This window comes from Miscanthus floridulus, chromosome 14 (assembly GCF_019320115.1).
Source record: "Miscanthus floridulus cultivar M001 chromosome 14, ASM1932011v1, whole genome shotgun sequence".
Taxonomy (NCBI): Eukaryota; Viridiplantae; Streptophyta; class Magnoliopsida; order Poales; family Poaceae; genus Miscanthus; species Miscanthus floridulus.
This window is the reverse complement of record NC_089593.1, coordinates 23344660-23351853: the sequence shown is the minus strand read 5'-3', so window position 1 is coordinate 23351853 and position 7194 is coordinate 23344660.

The following is a 7194-nucleotide window of genomic DNA, read 5'->3' as shown; positions in this document are numbered from 1 at the left end:
CACATGATCACATTTCACTACGTCCGCAATATTAAGCTAAATATTATGACCACAAATAATGAAAACAACCACATAATGAAAAGTCCAATACTATGCCACATTAAACAACGCAATAATACTAGAAGTACGTGCCGATAGTAGACAACATTGTTCATGAATAAACCATAGAACTAGAAAGTCATGGAGACTACTGAGTGTAATGAGGCCACTTTCTCGTCCTTAGGGCATCAGGATTCTCCTCCATCGCTGCTTTTGCTCGATGTGGACGTTCAAGCTTCTTCTCCCTCTCCTCCCTCTACGTAGCAACACGTCTCATTTCCTCCTCTTCCTTGGGCTCCTTTTTTGCAGCCTCCTCTCCGTGTCTCTTCTCCATCATCTCCTTGTCCTTTGCCTCCCACCACAATAATTTCCGCATCCATTCCATGTCTTTAGGCTTGATCTCAGTGTTGATCCACTGCTCAAAATCATAGAGCTGTGGAAGGGTCTGCAAAAATGCAATTGTTATAAAACAAAAAAATCATGCAAGATGTCATATGACACAAACATGAATTCCTCACCATCTTGTTAACGCGCGCTGATGAAGTGTAGGCTCAAACGCAAAATTAGAACACATCCAATACCTCTGCCTATACGTGTCCTCTTCATCGGACTTGGCTACCTTGCAAGGATCACCACAAAAGCACATGGGCACTGGAACACCACTAGGCAGAGGCAATGGGTTGAAGGCATTTCCAGTCATCCGACCATAACTACAGTACAACAAATTTCATTCTAAGAACTGAAAGCAATTAACATTAAACCCTAAACCTAGGGTTTCCCATTTGATGCACAATAATGAACCCATAATATAACAACATGCGTTGCGGTTACCTTGGTTTGCTAGCTTTTCCACACCTTGGCATCCTATGGTTGTATAATACAAATATTAAAAATTGCATGAAACCCGAAGTAATGATGATTCTTAGGTTGAAAAATCTGACTAATATATACCAAATCAATGCAAAAGAAAGTAGGAGAGGAGCGAGGATACCTTGCTCTTGAAGATCTATGGATCAAATCAAAGTTTCCAAGGTCTAATATGCCGATTCGTGAGGTAGGGCGAAGCGGGGAGAGAAAAAACCCGAGAGGGAGGAGAAAGAAGAGGAAGAAGGCTCGGGTAGGAAGGTTGGGGGCGGGGTTAAAACACCACCTCGACGCCATATATCCTGGCACTAAGATCTATGGCACCAAGCTCGGTGCCAGGATGTACGGCGCCAAGCTTGGCACCAAGATCTATGGCGCCGAGCTGCTTGTCAAGTCACTGCCACGTCTGTGTCGAGCCCAAGACCTCGGCGCCAGCAACGATGGCGCCGAGAAGTGTAAGCTCGGTGCTAGCAATGATGGCACCGAGCTAAGGGTCCAGATTTTGAAATCTTGCCTCTAGGGGCATATTTGTGAATTTTTTCAAAAAAGGGCTAAAAATAAAAAATTCATACGTGGTGGCTCACCTATGAACGTGGTGACAACGAGCTCGTAGTAGCCTCCGACCTTAACATCAACAAGGTCCACCACCTTCCCATCCCGAAACTCCTCGACTTCCTTCACCTTGATGAACTCGTAGTAGCACATATGTTGGGCAATAGCGTATATGCCACGTCCTTCGGTCGGCCTAGGCCTAGGTGGACAGTGGCTCGGTGAGGCAGTCTAGGCGGCGTGGCATCATGGCAAGCGCAGCCTAGGAGGATAGCGGCACGGCAAGCGTAGTTTGGGCGAACGGCGAGACAGCGAGACAGCCTGGGCGGACGGCGGCGTGACAACCGTGGCCTAGGCAGACAGTGGGGCGATGGCCTCGACGTAGTGCTGGCCCTACAAGGGTGCACTGGGTGCAACGACCTAGGGCCCACGGGAGGGAGGGGCCCAGGCCTAGGACCCGAGGTAGTATACAGCACCGGTGGGCCTTTAGACTATGCAATACTGCACACTACAGATTGAGATAGAGTAGAGACCCTGGCCGGACCTTTAGGCCCTTTAGGCCTTTCAGAGGGTCTGAGTCAGAGGCCTTTTAGGCTAGACGGTCAAAGTTAGAGGCCCTAGGCCACTCGGCCACTCGAACAGAGGGTCAGACTCGGCCACTCGGGAGTCGGGACGACGGGACAGTCACGCGTGCGTTGCCGGCCGAAGGAGAAATTGCGAATTGCCCGTCACAATGCGACTGCCGACTAGAGAGTTTGCGTCACCATGCACATGTGGCACTATGGCTCCCAGGCTCGTCACCGTCTCTTCTCGTCGACTCGTCGTCTCGGACTCATGGCACCGCGCATGGCAAGGCAGCGATCAGACCCTAGGTATTTTTTCCTTGATCGTTTTTTAATCTAAATTAATTACTTCGAACTTCTAGTACTCGGTACTCATATAGTCGTGTGTTTCTTCTAATTTAGGTGTTAGAATCTTATAATGTTACCTAAGAAACATTTGTGGTGGCTCAGAAAAGAAAACGGAAAAGAGTACAAGATAAATTTATTGAATCTCAAAAAGGTGCTATACATAAGTTTTTTTCAGCTTCAAGCAGTGTTGTGCTTGATGATGAACACGTTGATGACACTGATCATGCTACAAAGAATGAAAATTTACAGCCTTCCTCTCAACCTAAAAATTCAATTGATGATGTGCACGAAGCTTCTATTCATGATGTCTTTGATCCTAGAACTTAGGGAAATCTTGATAATAAGGGTAGCGATATATTGATTGAAAAGGGGCTGGTGAGAGAATTAAATCTTGAGTTCCCTACAGATATTCTTAATAGACATTTTTCATATGCTTACTACTCCATAAAGTTAAGCAATGGTGAGGTGGTTGATAGAAAATGGTTGGTTGATAGAAAATGGTTGGTTTACTCTAAACATGTGGACAAAGTTTTTTGTTTTTGCTGCAAATTGTTCAAATCAAGTCAGAGCAAAAGTTTGCTAGCACATGATGGATTGAGGGACTCGAAACATCTTAGTCTTAGACTCAAGAAACATGAGAATAGTGTTGAGCATATAACAAATATGAATACTTGGAATGAACTTAGGCTAAGGTTGAGCAAAAATAAAACAATTGATGATGATTTGCAATGGGAAATTGCAAAGGAGAGAGAGCGTTGGAGACAAGTTTTAGTAAGAATTGTTTCTGCTGTCAAGTTTCTTGCTAAACATAATTTGGCTTTTCAAGGGAAAATGAGAAACTATATCAAGATAGCAATGGTAACTTTCTGGGCATAGTTGAAATGATGGGTGAATTTGATCCCGTGATGCAAGACCACATTAGGCGGATTCAAAATAGTGAGATTCATCATCATTATCTTTGGCATAAAATTCAGAATGAGATGATTTCTCTTCTTGCAGATTGTGTGAAACAAACTATACTAAAGATCATCAAAGATGCCAAGTATTTTTCTGTGATTTTAGATTGTACTCCAGATGTGAGCCATGAAGAACAAATGACTCTAATTATTCGGTGTGTCAATATGTCGAGGAATGTTCCAAGGGTAGATGAGTTCTTCCTAGAGTTCTTGAAGGTAGATGACACATCAGGATTGGGTCTTTTTAATGAATTAAAGAATGTATTGGCCTCTCTTGATTTGAATATTGATGATGTGAGAGGACAAGGCTATGATAATGATTCAAATATGAAGGGTCTTCACCAAGGTGTTCAGAAGCACTTGCTTAAAATTAATCTAAGAGCACTATACATGCCGTGTGCATGTCATAGCCTGAATCCTACTCTTTGTGATATGGGAAAATCTTACAGGTAAACTATTATTTCTATTATACATTGTTTTCATATAATATGCCATAATTTGGGAAAGTTTGAAACTTACTATTTGTTAAATCTTGCAGACAAGCTATTTCTTTGATGTCAGCGCTTGAGATTCTAGAGTTTGTTGTAGCTGTAGATTGCTATCCAAATGTTTCCGTTCCTATCGAATCCTCTTAACTGTACATGTGACTGTAGCTTTGGCTGAAAGAAGTTTTTCAAAATTGAAGTTGTTGAAGAACTATTTGAGATCAACTATATCACAAGAAGGTTAAATGGATTGGCTATGTGCACCATCAAGAGAGATATTTTGGACACTATTGATCTCAATACCATCCTTGATGATTTTGCATCAAGAAATGGCCAAAGAACTATCTTTTTATGAGAAGAGATGAATATTATGGAATTCTATTCTTCCCTAAGGTAATCATATTAGTTTTAGTCTACATTGTTCCTCGATAATTATTAAACATGTTACATTAAAAATATATCACTAGATTTATTTTCGCTTTGCAAGAAAAAATAGCGCTTATATATTATAAGATTTATATATAGTTTAGAGGGGCCCTCGCGACGAGTTCGCCAGAGGGCCCTCATCTAGGCTGGACGGATAGCGAGACAACGAGCATGGAGGAGCCAGCGCGAGTGCGTAGAAATCGTTGGTTTCTTCCCAGCTCCAAAGTTGTGGTTTCTTCCCTCATCGGTCGTCGCGAGGACTTCGCTTCTCTCTTGAGAAACGGTTTCATCATATTTTTTTCTCTTTTTTATTAATTAGATTTCCACATTAGCTTTTTCTTAGTTGGCAAGGTAGTTAATAGGGATAGAAACTACCATTAACATCTCATTGGGATTGCCCTAACAATCCTAAATATACCACGGATTGGAACAATTAACTTTTTCGACAGGAAGCCAATAATAATCTAAAGTACCACAAAATAAATGACTTTCATAGCTGGAATAACAAATATTACATACAATCATTAAATTTTAGCATTGGAACAACCCAGTCTCAGTGAGGAATTTCATGACATTGTTTTCAAAACTGGTAATCTCATATAAAATAAATGGAACATGGAAGAAAGTTTCATTCTATGGTTATTTCATAAACATTTAATTAATTTTTTCACAAAAAACATTTAATTTCATGACTTATAGGAAGTTAGTAATCGTGTCAAGAGAGTTTCAATCCCATCAAAACCATTTCTTCTCTCTCTTCTTAGCAATGTTGCTATGTCATCGAAAATGCTTGTGTGACAGCTTATGAAATATAAATTTTGATAAAACTCCATTGAGAATGGCCTAATGCTGCTAAGATCTAGTTTGGTAGCGTTTCCAATCAATTCACCGCTGCTCATACTTCTACTCCTCATTGCTCATGCTCGCTCACGCTCTAGACTCTGAGTGATGGTCTTGTTTGGTAGAGCTTCCAAAATAGCTCAATCTCCGGTAGTGGGCTAGTGGCAAATGAAGAGGAGAGGGCAAGCCATGAGAGCGTGAGGAAGGAGGTGCATGCAATGGAGAGGGGCACCATGGCATCGGTGGGGGTGGAGTGCAGCATGGCGATGGTGGGGTGGATCTCGAAGAGTGTGGGGAAGAAGGGTGGCAGGCGTGGGGTGGAAGATAACGACATAGACCATGAGAGGAGGAAGACAAGAGTGGCAGAGCAAAAAAGGCTCAAAGTGCAAATCATGGCAATAGAAAGTTTTTCTTTTCTATATTTCCTATCACCATGAAATGTAAATGAAGGGAACCAGAGAAAAAACTAGGCGACACAAACAGATCATTAAAAAGCTCCAATCCTTCAAAACATCATGAAAGAAAGGCATATAATTATTGAATCTAATGAAACCAATTAGCCATATTTAGGGTTGACAGTTGGACCCGCAGATGCCGCATTCGCTAGGGTGTGGGTGTGGGTGCCAAATTGCTCCTGTAGGTCTCATCGGGTCAGGGCTCGAAATGAATAAGGGGTGGGTGCGGATGTCAAACCGCACCCGCAGGGTGGCTATTGGGGCCCAAAATATAAAAAACATCTCATGTAACTAAGTGCCCATGTCAAGTTGTTAACAATATGTTTGGAACCTAAGCATTAAATTGTTAGTCAATTTCAAAAACTTGTATAATTACATGACACCTATTGGTAGATGGCTAGGTGCGCGATACATAGATAACAAATTTGCTTGTTTTCAACTTTGTATACTTATTAATGCAACCATGATGATATATTACTTGTGAAATTAACACATCCGATGGGTGTCCGAACCCGTGGGCATGGGTGCAAAATTACTCACAGGATGTAGGATGGGTTTTGTGATAATAGTTTACAGGTGTTGGCCCCATTCGCTTCGCTGAAAAAACAAGCCGAAATATTGTTCCGGCTGATTTGTTGTGAGAGAAAAATACTGTTTCGGCTGAAAAAACAAGCTGAAAAGTACAGATTATAAGACAAGCGAACATAACCGTTGTCACGAGCAAGTATTTACTCCACCTGCATCACACCATGCCATTTCTATCCCTAGCCTCTAGCCATATTTCAGTTGGTCGGCATCCGATGTTGTGTGTAACATCCATCTTATCCCCATTCCCCATGCATCCAAGTGACCCAATGTCACAATCCCGTCATTACAAGTGCCCATGCTTTGGATTTGTATACCAAATTGCCAATGCCAATCGTGTGCATGCAGCATGTGCAATCTGCCTTGCAATCCAAATGGCTGCAAGGATGAAGAAGAGACTCATGACCAAGGCCAGCTAAGGAAAAGAAAAAGGGCAGTACTAGCGTCCGGATGTCTGGACGAACGTGAGCGTCTGAACACCCGTGCCTGCTATATGTCCACGCCTGCTGCACGCACATGTAGGGGACTACCTGCGCCGCTCCCTATGCTTCTTGCTTCCCACGCCCCTCCCCTCCCCACCACTCCAAGCACTTCTTGCCGCACCTAATGCTGCTCCCCTACTTTCTACGCACACACGGGACCGCCCCGCGCCCCTACTGCCATCTCCCTTCTCTTCCCACTCCCGCCGCTGAGGAGCGCTCCATCCTTTCGCTCCCCATGAGCATCCATGATGCCCTAGCAACTACAGCAGGAGGTTGTGGCAAGTGGGGCACATTGCAACACGTGCAGCATCCCGCTCTAGTTTTGAAACATCCAAATAAAATACTTACAATATATGTCCAAAACAACTGAAACACTTGCAACATACGTATGAAACACTTGTAAAATACCTGAAACACTTGAAAACACGTGTGTAGCAATTGCAAAACATGTGCAACATCTAGATGAAACACTTGCAACATACGTATGAAACACCTGAAACACTTAAAACAAATGCTAGCAACATGCATGTTATGCAACATCCAAATTTGTTTATGCAACATTTAGATGAAACACTTAAAACATACGTCTGAAACACTCAAAA